Source organism: Mobula birostris, chromosome 11 (assembly GCF_030028105.1).
Source record: "Mobula birostris isolate sMobBir1 chromosome 11, sMobBir1.hap1, whole genome shotgun sequence".
Taxonomy (NCBI): Eukaryota; Metazoa; Chordata; class Chondrichthyes; order Myliobatiformes; family Myliobatidae; genus Mobula; species Mobula birostris.
In genome coordinates this window covers 105,002,218-105,022,638 of record NC_092380.1, presented here as the reverse complement: position 1 = coordinate 105,022,638, position 20,421 = coordinate 105,002,218, and the positions used below count along the sequence as shown (strand labels likewise).

At 41.9% G+C, this 20,421-nt stretch overlaps 1 protein-coding gene across 2 annotated transcripts in view; it reads right to left on the bottom strand.

Annotated features, from left to right (window-relative positions):
- The window catches only part of LOC140205568 (transmembrane protein 263-like), a 299,920-nt gene that overhangs the window by 185,285 nt on the left and 94,214 nt on the right, over positions 1-20,421 (bottom strand). The window lies entirely within an intron of this gene.

Here is a 20,421-nt window from a genome sequence, read left to right as displayed (position 1 = left end):
ATCAGGTACATTTAGAGCAGAGGTTGATAGTTTCTTGATTAGTAAGGGCGTCAAAGATAATGGGGAGAAGGCAGGAGAATGGGGTAGAGGGGGATAATAAATCAGCCATGGTGGAATGGCAGAGCAGGCTCAATGGGCTGAATGGCCTGATTCTGTTCTTATGTCACAGGGTCTCATACCTCAATGGTAGTCATTAGCTATCAGCTGCATTGTAGAGGAGCTGTTTTCTATCTAGGAGAGTATATGCTTAGCCAAGCTGAGACATAGACGTGCATAGAGGATGTTTCATGCATTCCAGATGCAACTGTACCAGCACCTGATACAAATGAAGTATAATCTCTCTTTTCTTTTTGCTAGGGGAAATGCACACAAATGACATTCTGTAGTTTTAGTAAATGTAGAATCATATTGGCAATCTGAAAATCATGCACAAGGAAACCCAGATCTCCCTGCATCTCAAAGTTCTGCAATTTCTCAGCATTAAGATAATTAGCTCATATTTTTAAATTTTTCCTGCCAAACTCCATTTGCCAAACTTTATACTTTCACAAATCATCAGTATCCTTTTGAAGTCTCCTCATGGCCTTTTTGCTGCTTACTTTCCTATCTTTGTGTCATCAGCAAATGTAGCAACTGTCTCTTCAGTGCTTTCATCTGTCATTCATATAAATTCTAACAAAACCTGACCACAGTAGCAATTCCTGTTGCATTTCACTTATTTCACTTTTTCAATCTGAAAAAGACCTATTTATCGAAAAATATTTTCACCCATTATGCTTTTTTCTGGCCAGCCTATCTTCCACCCTCTGCCATATGCTTTTATTTTCCACAGTAACCACTGGTCTGGCATCTTATCAAATGCCTTTTAGAAATCCAGAATAAAAACAAAAATGCTGGAAATACACAGTAGGAACAGAAAATAAATTAATGTTTCAGGTTGAAGCCACCTGATTAGAATTGGGAAGGAGACAAAGAAGCTCATTAAGCTGCAAGGAGGGTAGAGGAGGAGAATGTTTCTGATGCAGTGACCTAGGGGATAAATTGTAAACAAGATTATGTGGTCGATGAATCATAGTCATAGAGAAACAGGCCTTTCAGCCAATCTAGTCCATGCCAACCTTTTGCTCTGCTTCCTCCCATCTACATGCACTCAGAACACAATCCTACATTTCCCTCTTTATCTATGTACCTATCTAAATTTCTCTTAAATGTTGCAATTAAACCTGCATCCACTACTTCTGCTAGCAGCCTTTTCCACACTCACAACACCTCCTGAGTGAAGAATTTCCCCTCAGGTTCCCCTTAAATGTTTCATCTTTCACTCTAAACCCATGATCTTTAGTTCTTGTCTCACCCAACCTTAATGGAAAGAGCTTGCTTAACCCTATCTATACCACGCATAATTTGTGTACCTCTATCAAATATCCCCTTATTCTCCTATGCGCCAGGGAAAAAAGTCCAAACCTATTCAACTTTTCTAACTCAGGTTCTCAAGGCCTGAAACATTCTTGCACATTTTCTCTACACTCTTCCAAGCTAATTGATATCTTTCCTGCATGTATCTATAGGTGACCAGAACTGCATGCAACAGGCAGACTCACCCTCACTAAAGTCTAATACAGCTTCAACATAATATACCAACACCTGTATTCAATGCCATGATTTATGAAGGCCAAAGTGCCAAAATCTCTCTGAAGGACCCGATCTACCTGTGATGCCACTTTCAATGAACTATGGATTTGTATTCCCAGATCCTTTTTGGTCTATTCCACACCTCATTGCCCAACCATTCACTATGTAAGTCTTACCCTGGTTTGTGCTGCCAAAATTTAACACCTCACACTGAATTCAATAGAGCAATTTCAAAGTGAGCATATGGATAAAAGAATATGGGAATTGCAAAATGCAGAGCAGGAAGACATGTCCAAGCAGGTCAGGTTGTAATTAAGCAGGTTGCACATTGTTGTATTTTCCCACACATTATGGAGGAAGGTATATTTGAAAATCAAGATCTTCTAGGATATCTCTTCAGTTCCTTCATCCAAGTATTTCTGGGACTTGAACTTCCTAAAGCAGACACCTTAACGGACTGGACTGAGATAGAATGGCTGGTTGAGTGGTATTGCAACAACAACATGCACTCAACATCAGCAAGACCAAGGAATTGATTGTGGACTTCAGGAAGGGGATGTCAGAAGGACACACACCAGTCCTTACTGAGGGGTGGGCAATGGAAAGGATGAGCAACTTCTAGCTCCTGGGTGTCAACACATCAGAGGATCTATCCTGGGCCCAGCACATTAATACCCATATTTTAGGAATAGCTTCTTCCCCTCTGCCATCAGATTTCAGAATGGTCCATGAGCACTCCCTCACTATTCCTCTTTTGCATTCCTTTGCTATTTTTTATTTAATAAAGGAATTTTTGCCTTGTACCATACTGCTGCCACAGAACAACTAATTTCACAACATATGTCAGTGATAATAAACCTGAATCTGAAAATGATAATCATGGTTTCTACAAAATCCTCTAAATTTACTGAAAGAACAAGCAACTCAATAGCATTGTCTTCTCCCACGCCAAAACCTTCAGCATTGCAGCCCTACTCACACACAGCTGACTCATGTACTTGACACCAGACTTCCAAAACTGATACTTGTCCTAGTACTATCATGAGAAGGGTTTGCTAGGGAGACCGATGAAAAGGTTCAAGAATATCATAAACTCAGAGCACTGCAGCACAGAACCAGGCCCGTCAGCCCATCTCGACCGTGCCAAGTTATTATTCTCCCTAGTTCCATCAACCTTCACCTGGTAGACCATGACTCTCCATACACTTCCTGTCCAAACTTCTCTTAAATGTTGGAATTGAACCCACATCCACCATTTCTGCTGGCAGTGCATTTCACACTCTCACCACCCTCAGAATGAAGATTCCCACTCAGGTTGTTATTACATAGGAACACAGAAAATAGATGCAGGAGTAGGCCATTCGGCCCTTCGAGCCTGCACCACCATTCAGTATGGTCATGGCTGATCATCCAACTCAGAACCCTGTACCAGCCTTCCCTCCATACCCCCTGATCCCTTTAACCACATGGGCCATATCTAACTCCCTCTTAAATATAGCCAATGAACTGGCCTCAACTGTTTCCTGTGGCAGAGAATTCCACAGATTCACCACTCTCCACATATTTCACCTTTCAGCCTTAACCCATGACCTCTAGTTCTAGTGTCTCACCCAAATACCTACTTGCACTTGTCCGGTCTATATCACTCATAATTTTATATATCTCTATCAAATCTCCTCTCATTTTCCTACAATCCAAGGTATAAAGTCCAAATCTATAACTTGGGTCCTCAAATCCTGGCCATATCCTTGTAAGTTTGCTCTGCACTGTACTCTTTCAATCGCATTGACCAGAACTGCACACAATACTCCAAATTAGGCCTCACCAACAGTTATACAACTTCAACATAACATCTCAAATCCTATACTTACTACTTTGATTTATGAAGGCCATAAATCAATTGTGTATTATGTACACAAGACCTCCTTGAATACATGCAAATATCAGGAAATGCCTTCTCTATGACAACCCAATAGAGTAATTACCTTGAGGGTATACATCAGGTGCACACCATCACCCATCTGTGGAAAGAGCTCCCATGCTGACCTCACTATCCATGCAATCAGAGTGGAACTAAGTTTTCCACAATACTATGGAAATACCCAAGAAGAAGGTACAAGTTGTTGCACATTCTAAAAGAAGCTTTACTTGTCACATGTACATCGAAACATAGTGAAATACATGATTTTGCATCAACAACCAACACAATGCAAGGACTGAGCTGAGGGCAACCCACACATGTTACCATGCTTCTGGTGCCAACATAGCATGCCCACAACTCACTAATCCTAACCATATGTCTCTAGAATGTGGGAGGCAACCAGAGCACCAAGAGGAAATCCACAGGTTCACAGGGAGAATGTACAAACTCCTTACAGTCAGCGGCGGGAATCAAACACCAATTAGTAATTGCTGGCAACGTAAGGCAATTGTGCTAACTGCTGCGCTACCTTGACACGCAAGGTGAACACATAGCCTTCAGCTAAACTACAGCCGAACTACTCAAAATTAAAGATCAGAATTGCACATTATATTTATAACTTTTTTTATCAATTAATAGACAAAATTCACTGTCTGTTGCAACCTGAAATGCAAAGTTACCAAAGCTTCTCAATGAAAGATGGTGGATTTTGCTCATACGTTGTTGCAATCATTAGCTCTTGGCATTTATTATTCATCATCACTAAGCTGCAGATGATAATAAACACCAGCAGTCTCATAATGACTACAATGTCCTCTATAGTGATGTTATTGTTGCTATATGCTTGCCTTAGAAGCATTTTAGTAAGCAGCTGGAGCTCAAGCAAATGATGACTATTACTGCAATAAGTAAAGCCAACTGTGTTTCAGTTCTCACTTAATTGGTTCATACTGGGCAAATGATTCCAAACCAGGTGCTCACAATTTCTTCAGGCAAGATTTTGAAATTAAAAATAAAACTGGTTAAGTTTTAAAATCTTTTGCTTCAAGCTCCACAGACCTTTGTGTATTAATGCTTGATAAAGGAGCATAATAAATCTTCACACAGGCACAAACACAATTGAAGAACAGCTATAAATTTGGTGCCTATCTCAAACAATGGACTTTGGAAAATATTTTTTAAAACTTCAAAACAAAAAAAGATGGGTATGCATATTAACATATCAAAAGTAACACCCGACTTTGGAAAATAATTTTTTAAACTTCAAAACCAAAAAAGATGTGCATGAATATTAACATATCAAAAATATGTGCAAAATAAATAAATCCCTTCAGACTCCTACACGTTTTTCAAATGACTTCTGATAGAAAGGATGTGTGCAACCCTCAAGTAAAGACAAGATGGGGCTCAGTTGTCTCCAAGGGAAATTTGACATTATTCTTCATCAGGTGAACATATTTCCTGTCTGTATTAACATTGTAGTGACTGCAACACACTCAGATGAGGTGCGGAGGAAATAAAAGTGTTCCACATTTTCCAAATATTTATCTTTTCTTGAGAGTGCACAATGGAGTATTAAAACTGTAACATATGCAGTATCAACTCATTTTTTTGTGATAAGAATCACCTCAGCAATTTTTTTTGCATTTTTGTCCTGTGAAGATAATATCAGAAGTGCTGCATTTATTAGCTGTCCTTGACAGCCTTCAGAATACAACAAACCACCACCTCAATGAATAAATCCTAACGGTGATAAGACACGAAATTCCAGCAGCCGGAGAACAGATGGTAAAAAACTTGGAGGTGATGTTATTTCCAAGACCTCACTGCTCTTTTGATGAAGATGAATAGAAACACAGCCTGGTACACTTGGGCTAAAACAGTTATTTTTAAATATATAATCTACATTTTTGCTAGCCTAGCTTGATTAAATGCACTGAGCTGTAATACACAAAACTGGGTCTTTTCGAATGAGCTTAGAATTTCAAAAATATTTATATTTACTGTAGTTGAAAATAGGATGGAACAAATCTTTAAAAAGGAAAACATATAAAATGCTGGAAATTGGAAATCAAAACTGCCACATTCAACTAAAAGAGTGATCACAGGCACAGCTGTGATGGGATGTATAAAGATTTTGTGATCTGGAATTCCAAAATGCTCCAGGAACAAATTTTAATGATAATGAACCCAAACATCAACGTACTTGGGATCCATACATCCACAAGTTACAAAGGGTATTCTTAAACCTCAAATGTGCCCCTTGAACATATGTACTGCACTCAATAAGCCCCTTCAGCACTGCCCTGTCCTCTCCTGCACCTCATCCATGAGCGGGGTCATTTAGAGACTGATAACTTACTTACAGCTCAGTGTAAAAGAAAAAACAATGAATTTCAGCTCCCAAGTAGCCATTAAATTAGATCTACCTGGCAACTATATTGATAATGAATAAATAGAAAATGAATGTTCAATTTCTACCTCATAAGACCACCGAAAAAAGATGCAAGAACCAATGGAGATTTAAATATTCAAACTGAGGAATGGGTTAAGATAACTAGTATTCCAAAGTTCCAGAAAATGTTGACGAGGGCATTGTTATAAAATGCAGGCACTGACAGATAAAACTACCAGCACTGACACGTCTTTATGTAAATTAACAAACCTATGCTTGACAGACTGATCAACCGTTGAAGTAATAATTCACAAAACTGTCAAAGTTTTCAAATTATCACCCTCAAGAAACCTCAGAGATAAAGGTGACAAATACCAATCCAAATTCATAGAGAGTAGGTGAACTATTAAATGAGTATTAACACAATGCAATCAAACAATATTACTGCAGTGAACCACAATTTAAAGGCAATTTAATGAAAAGTTTACGACTTCCTATATAGCATGTAGCTGTGTTTTCTCTAAATCTTATTATTTATTTTCAATTTGTTATGGGGCAAGAACAATTTTACTTTGTAATAATTACATTGCCATAAAGAAAGAACATGAATTCAAACCCCACGGTAAACTGAAAATCATAATTTTGTCTGTACAGTACTGCGGTCAGAGGTGCAACTTTGTCAGAAGTATCTTTTTATAGCTGAGATATTACATTAGTGAGGAAGTTGTTGGAAAAAAATCTGAGGGGCATGATTAAAAGGCTGGGAATGACAGAAGCTAGTCATGAGTTGTCAAAGCAGATCTGGTCTAACCAATCTGAGGTGACGATATATACTGATGAGTGCAGTGCAGCAAATGTGGGATACATGGACTTCAGTAAGACTTTCAACAAGATGCAACATTGCAGATTGGTACAAAAGGTTGGATCCATTGGATCCAGATTAAATTAGCAAACTAGATCCATGACTGGCTTGAAAATAGGAGTGAGGGGGTGATTGTACATGACTGTTTTTGTGACTGGATGCCTACAACAAGCAGTGTTCCAAAAAGATTAGTATTTGTAATATGCATGCATAATTTGGTTCTAAAGAGTGTTAAGGAACAAAAGTACCTTAGCATGCAAACGAAAGGATCCTTGAAGGTGAAAGCAGGTATCTATCAAGACATAAAGAATACAGGTCTTCATTAGTCATGGAACTGAATACAAGAGCAGAGAGGATTACAAACAAAAGAAAATCTGCAGATGCTGGAAATCCGAGCAACACACACAAAATACTGGAGGAACTCAGCAGGCCAGGCAGCATCTATGGAATTGAGTACAGTCAAAGTTTCAGAGCCAGAACCCTTCAGCAGGACTGGAGAAAAAAAGCTGAGGTGTAAAAGATGGAGGGTGGGGGGGAGAGAGAAATACCAGGTGATAAGTGAAACCTGGAGGGGGAGGGATGAAGTGAAGAGCTGGGAAGTTGATTGGTGGAAGAGACAGAAGGCCATGGAAAAAGGAAGTGGGGAGGAGCACCAGAGGAGGCGATGGGCGGGCAAGGAGACAAGGTGAGAGAGGGAAAAGGAAAGGGAATGGTGAAGAAGGGGGGTGGGGGTCATTACCAGAAGTTTGAGAAATCGATGCTCATTCCATCAGGTCGGAGGCTACCCAAATGGAATATAAAGTGTTGTTCCTCCAACCTAAGTAGGGCCTCATCACAACAGTGGAGGACGCCATGGATGGACACATTGGAATGGGAAAAGGAAGCGGAATTAAAATAGGTGGCTACTGGGAGATCCCGCTTAGTCTAGCGAACGGTGCGTAGATGCTTGGCGAAGCAGTCTCCCAATCTATGACGGGTCTCACCGATATACAGGAGGCCACAATGGGAGTGCTGAACACAGTGAATGACCCCAACAGACTCACAGGTGAAGTGCCAACTCACCTGGAAGGACTGTTTAGGCCCCTGAATGGTACTGAAGGAGGAGATGTAGGGGAAAGGTATAGCACTTGTTCTGCTTGCAAGGATAAGTACCAGGAGGGAGATAGGTGGGGAGGGACGAATGGACAAGGGATGTAGAGGGACTGGGAATTCTCTGTGCAGAGCACCCTAAAGGTTAACTTGCAGGTTAAGTCAGTCGTGAGGAAGGCAAATACAATGTTAGCATTCATTTCAAGAGGTCTAGAATATAAAAGCATGTATATATATATACACACACACACAAACTGAGGCTTTATAAGGCACTGGTGAAGTCTCACCTTGAGTATTGTGAACAATTTTGGGATCCTGATCAAAGAAAAAATATGCTGGCATTGGAGAAGAATCAAAGGAAGTTCACAAGGATGATTTCGGGAATAAAAGGGTTATCATACGAGGAACGGTGGATGGCTCTGGTCTGTACTTGCTGAAATTTAGGATGAGGGAGGGATTTCACTGAAACCTTTTGAATGTTGTAAGACTTAGAGTAGATATGGAAAGGATGTTTCCCATGGTGGAGGAGTCTAGGACAAGAGGGCACAGCCTCAGGATAGGAGGGTGTCCATTTAAAACAAAGATGTGGAGAAATTTCTTTAGTCAGAGGGTGGTGAATTTGTGGAAATCGTGACCAAAGGCAGCTATGGAGGTCAAGTCACTGCGTGTATTTAAGGCAGAGATTGATAGGTTCTTGACTGGCCATGGCATCTAAGGTTACAGGGAAAACTCTGGGGAGTGGGGCTGAGGAGGGGAAAAAAGGATCAGATATGAGTGAATGGGAGAGCAGCCTTGATGGGCCAAATGGCATAATTCTGCTCCTATATCTTATGGATACCGTCTGGGACAGAGCAATTCAGCATAAGCAAAGACTGGAGGCTGTCTTTTTCTGAAGCAGACTGTGTTAAGAGGAGATATGATTGATGTATGTAAAATTATTAGTGGTATATATAGGGTAGATGGCAAGAAACATAAGGCATCGATGCGGCAGGTTTTGAGCAGCAGCCAGTCAATGATCAAAAGCAGCAAAGACGTAGCTCATTCAGGTTCGCCGACTGAGTACAAATGACATTAATTCACAGTTGTTTGGTGTTTTGAGCAGTTGGCCAATTGACACTCGGAAGCAATATGGGAGGGAGAAGAGGCGAGCTGTAGTGATAGGGAATTTGTTAGTGGATCAGAAAGGAGGTTACATAGGAAACATAGAAAACCTACAGCACTATACAGGCCCTTCAGCCCACAAGGCTGTGCCAAACATGTCCCTACCTTAGAACTACCTAGGCTTTACCCATAGCCCTCTATTTTTCCAAGCTCCATGTAGCCATCCAGGAGTCTCTTAAAAGACCCTATCGTTTCCGCCTCCACCGCCGCTGCCGGCAGCCCATTCCACGCACTCACCACTCTCCGCGTAAAAAACTTACCCCTGACTTCTCCTCTGTACCTACTTCCAAGCACCTTAAAACTATGCCCCCTCATGCTAGCCATTTCAGCCCTGGGGAAAAGCCTCTGAACATCCACACGATCAGTGCCTCTCATTATCTTGAACACCTCTATCAGGTCACCTCTCATCCTCTGTCGTTCCAAGGAGAAAAGGCCGAGTTTACTCAACCTATTCTCATAAGAAATGCTCCCCAATCCAGGCAAAATCCTTGTAAATCTCCTCTGCACCCTTTCTATAGTTTCCACATCCTTCCCATAGTGAGGCAACCAGAATTCAGCACAGTACTCCAAGTGGGGTCTGACCAGGGTCCTATATAGCTACAACATTACCTCTCGGCTCTTAAACTCAATCCCACAATTGATGAAGGCCGATGCACTGCCTGCCTTCTTAACCACAGAGTTTTGAGTGTCCTATGGACTCAGACCCCAAGATTCCTCTGAGTCTCCACATTGCCAAGAGTCTTATCATTAACACTATATTCTGCCATCATATTTGACCAACCAAAATGAACCACCTCACTTATCTGGGTTAAACTCCATCTGCCATTTCTCAGCCTAGTTCTACATCCTATCAATGGCTCGTTGTAACCTCTGACAGCCCTCCACACTATCCATAACACCCCCAACCTTTGTGTCATCAGCAAATTTACAAAGCCATCCCTCCATTTCCTCATCCAGGTCATTTATAAAAATCACAAAGAGTAGGGATCCCAGAACAGATCCCTGAGGCACACCACTGGTCACCGGCCTCCATGCAGAATATGACCCGTCTACAACCGCTCTTTGCCTTCTGTGGGCAAGCCAGTTCTGGATCCACAAAGCAATGTCCTCTTGGATCCCATGCTTCCTTACTTTCTCAATAAGCCTTGCATGAGGTACCTTATCAAATGCCTTGCTAAAATCCATATACACTACATCTACGGCTCTACCTTCATCAACGTGTTTAGTCACATCCTCAAAAAACTCAATCAGGCTTGTAAGGCACGACCTGCCTTTGACAAAGCCATGCTGACTATTCCTAATCAAATTATGCCTCTCCAAATATTCATAAGTCCTGCCTCTCAGGATCTTCTCAGTCAACTTATCAACCACTGAAGTAAGACTCACTGGTCTATAATTATAATTAATATTTTGCTTCAGTATTCACTACAGAAAAGGCCATTGTAGGGATGACTTGCAGTGGACTGAAAAGCTTGAGCATTTAGATATTAAGGAAGAGGATGTGCTGGAGCTTTTGGAAAGCATCAAGTTGACTAAGTCGCCAGGACCAGACGGGATGTACCCCAGGCTACTGTGGGAAGCAAGGGAGGAGATTGCTGAGCCTCTGGCAATGATCTTCGCATTATCAATGGGGATGGGAGAGGTCCCGGAGGATTGGAGGGTTGCGGATGTTGTTTCCTTATTGAAAAAAGGGAGTAGGGATAGCCCAGGAAATTATAGGTCAGTGGGCTCTCTTGCATGGAAGAAGGAACCTGTACTGAAGAGAGAGATGCACCTGAACTGAAGCGGGGACTAATATCCTCAAGGGAAGGCCTGCATGGGGCTGGAGGAGGGTCTTTTAAACTAGAGTTGCAGTGGGATGGGAATCAGAGTGCCAGAACAGATAGTGAAGAGGTTATGGAGACAATTGTTTAGACCTCAGAAAAAGGTTGAGTATGGTGGGACTAATGTTTTGAGCTGCGGATATTTCAATGCAAGAACTATTGTAGGAAAGTCAAATGAGCTCAGGGCATGGATCAACACATTGAATTATAATATTGTAGCCTTCAGTTAGACTTGGTCGAAGGAGGGGCAGGACTGGCAACTCAATATTCTGGGGTTCCGCTGTTTTAGATGCAACAGAGCAGGAGGGATGGTCTTACTAGTCAGAGAAAATGTCGAGGCAGTGTTCATTCAGGACTCACTGGAGAACTCGTCCAGTGGGGCTTTATGGGTGGAACTGAGGAATAAAAAAGGTATGACCACGTTAATGGGGCTATATTATAGACTACCCAACAGTCCACAGGATTTTGAGGAACCAATTTGTAGAATGATCACAGACTGCTGCAAGAAACACAAGGATGGTATCATGGGTAATTTTAACTTTCCACATATTGACTGGGACTCCCATACTGTAAAAGGACTACATGGGATGGAATTTGTCAAATGTGTTCAGGAAAGTTTCCTTAATCTGTACACAGAAGTCCCAACAAGAGAGTATGCGATACTTGATCTCCTATTAGGGAATGAGACAGGGCAAGTGACAAGTTTGTGTAGGGGAACACTTTGCATCCAGTGAGTATAATGCCATGTTTCAAACTAAACATGGAAAAGGAAGTCTGGCCCGCAGGTTGAGATTCTAAGTTGGAAAAAGGCCGCTTCCAGTTTAAGATTGCACTACTGAAGTTGAGCAACAGCTTACTAGTGGCTCATAAGGCAAGAATAATGACTAAATACTTTATTAATAACACTGTTAATGTGGTATATTATGGTAAATTGTCACCGCAAACAATGAAGAGGTGAGCGAAGGTTAGGCTGACTCCAGGGTTGAGATGTGTGAGTGTGATGCAAAAGTCAGAGTATGGAATATTCAAGGAGAAAGTGGTCGAAACGAGGTTAAGGCATGTTTGAGGCAGAGTCAGAGATGGAGTTGGAGTGAGTGAATCAGAGAGGAGTTGGAGTGAAAGAGTTTGGGAGCTTGTCCACCTAAATTGGGAGCGAGGTTGGATTGATCTAAGCAACCTGTCAATTTGGAATTGTCAAGTACAGGCTGAAACACGGCAGCAGCCATAGGCTGGGTGGTGGGATCTAGGCCCAGAGTGTATCGCTGCAGCAGGGCCCAGTTTTTGGACAATTTGAACACTGGCCCAGATAGACAAATAAGACTGGGTGTTTGGACCAGAGGTGAGAGTTGGGCCAATTTTGCTAGCTCATCTGCGACATTTACTCCTCTCTCCACGGTGCTGAGGCTGTGAAACTACTCCAGCTGCTTCCGACTTCATATCTGCGAGCTTTGCGCTGATTTGCCCCGCTGTGTGTGATGAACTGAGACTGACGCTATGGCCCATCTCTGGCTACTCCGGGCTCCACGTCATATCTCTATCTATCTCCCTCTCCCTCTCCTCCCCCTCCCCCCCCCCAACACATTGGGTGTTGGTCCTTTCTTTAAAATTTGGTTCTTTTGGGTTTCTTATTTTGTGGCTGCCTGTATGCAGGGGAATCTCAAGGTTGTGTAATAAATAATAAATGTAATATAAATATAAAATGTAATTTTGGTAGTATCAGAAAGGATCTGGCAAATGTTGACTATAACAGGCTATTTACTGGCAAAGGTGTACTTTCTAAGTGGAAGACTCGCAAAAGTGAAATTTTGAGAGTACAGAGCTTGTATGTGCCTGTCAGAATAAAAGGTAAAGATAAGGACCCTAAGGATTCAAGTACCTTGGTTTCAAGAGATTTTGAGGCCCTGGTTAAGAGAAAAAAAACGGTTATAGTGGGTATAGGCAGTTAGGAACAATTGAGGTACTGATAGAGTATAAGAAATGTAAGAGAGCACTTAAGTGTAATGCCCTGGTTAAGATTTTTCTGCTGTTGTTGTAGGGTAGTTAATTTACGGTTTTCTATAGAAGCAGTGTGTTCTGCTAGTAGAGTTTGGGTTACTGTTAAAGATAAGGGGTTGTGATGTTCAGCTTAGGAATGTCGGGTCAGCCAATCAGGATGGTGGAATTGGGAAAAGGTTTTAGAGAAAGCTGGGCAGAGAGGTTTTGTGACTGACACCGGGGTGAGTCGAGATCTTTTTGGCCGGAGATGGAAAGAGAAGAGCGAGAGAACTGGCCATAGGATTCAATCCAACTGGAATGCGTGATTCAATGGAGTCCAAGATGGGAAGTTCCACCAGTGATTGGTAAGTAGGGGATGTCGCCGTGAGTAAGAGACACACTTTCGGAAGATATGAACGCCAACATTGTGTACACTTTACTTTAATTATAATTTTTTTCTTTCTTCCCTAATTGTTTGATTAAGTTGGTATTCATAAATACACCTCCTTTATAATTGTACACAGTGTACTATCTGCTATTTCTTGCCAATGGATAATTGCACATGGGCAGTATTTACACAGTATTCATTCAGATTGGGGTTAGGTGACAAAACATCCCAACTTCCTAGTCTGGTGGGTCCCAAGTCATACCGACCCTAGACGTATGGAGTTCGAGAAAGGTAGGTTTCTCCCCGCTGAGTCCGGTGGCTGTGTGCGAGGGGTTAACAAGCCGTGTTTCTAGAGACGCCAGATTAAAAAGGGTTTTCATAATAAGGAAATCAGGAAGACTAAAAGAAAGCATAAGGTTGCTCTAACAGACAAGGTGAAGAAGAATCCTAAAGGATTCTACAGATATGTTAAGAGCAAAAGGATTTCAAAATTGGTTCTCTGGAAGATCAGAATGATAATCCATGCATGAAACCAAAAGAAATGGGGGCGATCTTAAATGCATTTTTTTGCATCTGTATTTACTCAGAAAACAGACAGAGTCCATAGAAGTGAGGCAAAGCAACTGAGGTCATGGGCCCTATACAGATTACAAAGGAGGAGGCGTTTGCTGTCTTGAGGCAAATTAGAATGGTTAAATCCCCAGGGCCCGACAAGGTGTTCTCTCAGACCCTGTGGGAGGCAAATGCAGGAGAAATATTTAAATCACCCTTAGTGACAGGTGAGGTACTGGAGGATAGTTAATGCTATTCTGCTGTTTTGGAAAGGCTCTAAAAATAAACCAGGAAGTTACAGATCAGGGACATCAGTAGTTATTCAAAGGTTATTTGAAGGTATTCAAAGAGACCAGATGTATGGGTATTTGCATTGACATGGACTGATTAGGGATAGTCAGCATGGTTTTGTGTGTGGTAGGTCATGTCTAACCAGTCTTATAGGAAAGTTGATGAAAGCAGGGCAGTAGATGTCTACACAGACTTTAGCAATTAATTTGACAAAGTCCCACATGGGAAATTCATCAAGATCATTCAGCTGAAGTAGTTCAACTTGGTAGTAGATTGGCTTAGACATCGACTTTGTGAGAGAAACCAGGGAGTGGTAGTAAATGATTGCCTCTCTGACTAGTAGAATGCCGCAGGGATCAGTGCTGAGTTCATTGTTGTTTGACATCTATATCAATGATTAGGTTGATAATGTGGTTATCTGGATCAGTAAATTTGTGGATGTGTCACAATGGGGGCGCTGGGAACAGACCCAAAGGCAAGACACAAACACATCTTGTGAGGTTAACTTAAATTGAGTTCATTGCTTGTCACAAGGAGAGCAAAGCAGAAGCAGGAATAGCGTACTGGACAAGGACTCAGGCCCTGGACTAGGCTGGGGCTAAGGGTCTGGGCTAGGACTCGGAATATGGACCTCCAGGGCCAAGGCTTGATACTTGAAACCCCCAGAGCTAGGAACACTTCTTATTCACAGGACAGACCCAGACACAGGACAAAAAACACCGACATGGTGCAGGACATGGATACGGAGACCACACAACGATGGACAGAACTATAACTGGGCACAAGTATGCTCCAAGCTGCGGCAAGCTCTTGACTCACCCCGGCGGATTAACTTTGACTGACCCGCTCTGACAAGGGAAGGCGGCTTGCTGGCACTTGCTTTGGGAGGAGACTAGGCTTGCTCCGGCCAGATGACATTGGCTCGCAGTACCTTCGGTGGCTTTATTAACGCTCTCGTGCCGAACGGCTGAAAGCCGGAGACTTATAAACTGCCGGTTCAGCCGAGAGTAAATTGCCTCTGATCACCAAGCCCAAGGGACATAGGAAAACAGGGAACCAAAGGGAAACAGGGAGTCAACGGTCCAGATCGTAACACAAACAAAGTAAATTTAAAGGGAACCCGATCTGGACCATGACAGGATGACACCAAGATTGAGGGTGTAATGAACAGCCAAGAAGACTAACATTGCTTACAGAGGGATCTGGACCATCTGGAAAAATGGGCTGAAAATGGTAGATGGAATTTAATGCAGCAAGTATGAGGTGTTACACTTCAGCAGGACTAACTAGGTCTTACACAGTGATAGGTAGGGCACTGAGTGCGGTAGAATGAGGGATCTGGGATTACAGACAGGTCCATAATTCATTGCAAGTGGCGGCATGGGTAGATAGGGTTATAAGCAAAGCTTTTGATAGATAGATAGATAGATAGATAGATATATTTTATTAATCCCGAGGGAAATTTGGTTTCGCTACAGCAGCACCAACCAAAAATAGAGCGTAAATATAGCAATACAAAAAAATACCAACAATCAAACACCAAAATGCAAACTCTGCCAGATGGAAAATAAGTCCAGGACCAGTCTATTGGCTCAGGGTGTCTGACCCTCCACGGGAGGAGCTGCACGTTCAATGGCCACAGGCAGGAACGACCTCCCGTGCCGCCAAGTGTTGTATCACGATGGAATGTGGCCGAAGTCCAACAGTAAAAAGTTCAATATCCAGTCTGAAAACACGTTCCTCGATCATAATATGCCCTGGATTGCACTATACGTTGTTAGCCAGAATAGTAAGCACCGAAATCCTTTACGCTTACCGGTCTCAGTGCACTTCCAGTCAGCCAGAACGGTATTACCCACCGAACTCCTCTTCTCCAGAAGTCTCTGTTGTCTCGACCCGGTCCTCTTTCCTCGGCTTTGTGATCCCCCTCTGTGTGTTTTCCTCCGGATTTCAGCAGGGGTGTCCACTGCTCTGTTCTCTAAGCCGGCCGGTGTTTGCTGGTCCGTGGAATACACAATGCGACCTCGCTTCTGTCCCGCATGTCAGGATGTAACTATTTCCAGCGCTAAAGAAAACCCAAGTAAAACTCTACCAGCATGTAGAGAGGGTGCAGCTTCGACGTGTTACCATGAGAAAAAAAATACAAAAAATAACGTAAATTAAAAAGTAAGAAGAAGAAAGAAAGAATAGATCGGAACGGCTGTACCAGGCTGCATGCACGACCGGCGCATGCACACTGGCCTTATAAATCAAAGTACTGAGTACAGGAGATGGGATGTTTTGTTGTAGGTGTATGAGACATTAGTGAGGTCTAATTTGAGTATCTTGTGTAGTTTTGGTCACCTACCTACTGGAAAGATGTAAATAAGATTGAAAAAGTACAGAGAAGATTTACAAGGATGCTGGCAATACTGGAGAACCTGAGTTATAAAGAAAGCTTAAATAGGTCAGCACTTTATCCTGCAGTCCACTACATTCCCTATCTTGGTGTCATCCATGGACCAAGGGGAGTTTTGATACAGGTATACAAAATTATAGACAGGGTAAATGCAAGCTGGGTGGGACTACAACTAGAGGTCATGGGTTAAGGGTAAAAGGTGAAAAGTTTAAGGGGAACATGAGGGGAAACTTCTTCACTCAGAGTGCCATGCGAGTGTGGAACGAGCTCCCAGTGCAACTGCGGCATGTGAACTTGATTTCAACGTTTCAGAGAAGCTTGGATAGGTATATGGATAGCAGGGAGGCTATAGTCCTGGCATAGGTGAATGGGACAGGGCAGTTTAAATGGACTAGTCAGTGTGGACTAGGTGGGCCAAAAGGCCTGTTTCTGTGCTGTACTTTTCTATGACTCTAAACATTATCCCTGAGCAGAAGTCAAGTAAAGGGTGTAAGATTTACAGGGGATTTAATGGGGAACCTTTTCACCCCAGAGAGCAATAAGTACTTGGAATATACAGCTGGAGGGAGTGGTGGAAGCAGAGTCACTGCAAGAATTATGAAGTGTTTAGATGAGCGCTTCAACAGCCTAGGCATTGGAGGCCAAGTCCTGGAAGATGTTATCACAAAAGTTGATGCCCACTCGTTGGTCTTAATTGCCTGATTATATGCTATACACCTCTTGTCTGTATTTTAAACCAAACAATATAAAGATCCCTTGCATTCACTATATAATAGAGTAGGGGAGCTCATGCTTTCTGGAGGGCTGAAATTACTCTTTACAAAGATCGAATGCTAATTACTCAAGTATCCTTGAAGTAATTGTCATCTTTGCTTCTGACAAGTTCAAGGAAAAGAACAGATTATAACCAGATTTAGAATCATTTTTCCCTTTGAGGCCAACAGAAACGGAATGTTAATTCCCATACAACTGCTCTCCAAGAAGCTGGTGCCCGACTCTTTTCATGCTCCTTTCTCAGTTAGGAGCCTGATTTTTCATGAATTTTGCTCATGTTTACAAGAGAAACTAAGACTCAGTAATTATAAGGCCAAATTTGAGTACAGTCACCATATGCTTTGTAGTCCCAAATGAAATACATTATTAACACCTCTACATCCAACTCCATTATGGCCAATATTTCAATCTCCTAAATTAATTCATAGCCGCTTAATCCTTGTATGACACAACAATGAGAAATAAATTAGTCAACAAGGAAATTTGGATAACCATCATTAACAGCTCTATACATTCACCATATTACTTCTGTAATTGTAGGATAATGGCAGCCATACAAATGCATTCTAGTATTCCTATCTCTCATTAGAACACTGCTAATTAATTGTCTACAATGTTGTCAGGGCATAATTGCTAATTAGATCATTAGACAGCAAATTTCTCACCATGGATTAGAATTCACCCATCACCTCCTTTATCCCAACCTTACCACAACAATCAAATCAAGTTCCAGAAGGGAGATGCAGAGTTTTACTAAGTAATTGCTAAGTTTTTCTCCCTTGTTATTTAATGCTTTATGAACATGGAAGCAATTCTAAAATGCATAAAGATACAACAAACTCAGTGAAGTAATTTTGAAGCACATGTTGACAGTTTTGCATGAAGGAAAAAGATGAATGTATCTGAATGCCTAAATCCTCAACAGTGCCCGGGTCTTGAGGGACTCAGGATACATTACATAAATTTTTGACATTGTGATGGTGACCAAATGGGATGCTCTCAGACCTGAACAATCACACACTGAGACCCATCACAAAGTCTGCAGAGCATCACGAAGTCCCATCCTGCCAGGATCAGGCAGCAACCAATGAGGTTCTCTGGTACAGGTTCAGCAGTTCTGGGTTTAGCCAGAGGCACTGGTTACTGGGCTCAAAGAATAGGGGTAAGAAGAAGGTAGGAGCAATGCTGGATGGAGGAAACAGAAATGGTCTGGGTAGACTCAACAAATTATCCCAGATTTGGGACAAAGTGACCAAATCACAGCTGAAGAGTCAGGAAAAACCAGAAAGTGAAAATAGAACCACGGAGGGAAGGAAGCAGTGAGGAAGTGTGTATGGACTAAAGGATATGAGACGTCAGTGTTTTTGTGTGTATCCACGCAGACGTGCAAAGGCAACACAATATTGAAAGAGTTCAAACATATTTATTCACACAAGAGATTCTGCAAATGCTGGAAATCAAGAGTAACACACACAAAATGCTGCAGGAACTTAGCAGATCAGGCAGCATCTATGAAGGGGAATAAACAGTTGCTATTTTGGGCCAAGACCCTTCATCAGGTCTTATGATGAAGAATCCTGATGAAGTGTCTCGGTTCAAAGGATAGTTATTCTCCACCTTTCAGGACAGAAGTGGAAGATCATGTTCAATAACAAAATAAAAATGCCCGAGGATGAGAAGGAGAAGAAAAATTTATTTATCAATAATATAATGACCGAAGTCCTAAATTTATACTCCAAATCAATTACTGATTTTATTTTCTATTGCTATAATGCTGTATACTTTGTTCAAACCAATCTGTCTATCTAAAACTAATGGTCGCCTACACTTGCCTACTTTTTAAATCTGCCAAATTTTGTCAGTGCCCTTAATCTCTTGACAAAGGCAGATAGTAATATTAATTATTAATCATACTGCTGTCAATGTTTAAGCAGTTAGTTTATTTTTTTGTGACTCAAGTGTGGAATGGGCTGCTGGCGGCGGCGGCGGAAACAATAAGGTCTTTTAAGAGACTCCTGGATGGCTACGTAGAGCTTAGAAAAATAGAGGGCTATGGGTAAGTCTAGGTAGTTCTAAGGTAAGGACATGTTCGGCACAGCTTTGTGGGCCGAAGGGCCTGTATTGTGCTGTAGGGTTTCTATGTTTCTAAGCAATACTCAGCATTGAGTGCAGTCACAGAAAGTTACATCAGTTTACCTAGATCCAGGTCAGCACATAAATATTAGACATATTCCCGTACATGCATGCATTTTTAATATTCTTCATTGATTATTGGAAGAAGGAAGTCTGGGACCATCTGGTCATCAATCGCTCCTTGTGCCCATTCTTAAATGTCTTGACACTTCATCCTTTTCTTATATCCATGCCCTCAAAAAAATAATCACAACCACGCTAGCCACTACCAAAATTAGTTTAAACTGTATGGACATATTATCCCACTCAAATTTCTAAATTTCCAACTTGACAAACTATTCAGCACAAAGAATGCCCCTATTCTCTCGGCATTATCCAGCAGCATCTCAACCCTTTCTCATGAAGCCCTAATCCAAATATTTATCAGCCAAAGGGATGATATTCTGGTACTATTGCAGGGGTCCCCAACCTTTATTGCACCGCGGACCGATTTAATATTGACAATATTCTTGCGGGCGGCCGACGGCGGGGGGGGGGGGGGTTGTTCAAGTAGGGTTGCCAACTTTCTCACTCCCAAATAAGGGACAAAAGTAGCAGTCAAATACGGGACACTTGGGTTTACCTCGAGAAAGACTACCATGACCATGAAGCCTTGCACATGCGCATGCATGTATGTCCGATTTTTTTTCTACTAATCGGTTTTGGCTTAATCTTCCCCATTTTGTTAAGTGAAACTACACTGTACATACATTATTTCTACTTTATATAGGCTGTGTATTTATCATTATCATTCCTGCTTTTACTATATGTTAGTGTTATTTTAGGTTTTATGTGTTATTTGGTATGACTTGGTAGGTTATTTCAAGTTCAACTGTGCGTGACAGGGAATGAGGAAAGGTGCAGCTGACTCATATAGTTTCATATTGCCAAATCATATCGTTTCCTCGCAGCCCAGTAGCACAAGCTTTGCGGCCCAGTGGTTGGGGACCACTGTGCTATTGTAATTAATATCCTGCAGCCTCTGCATT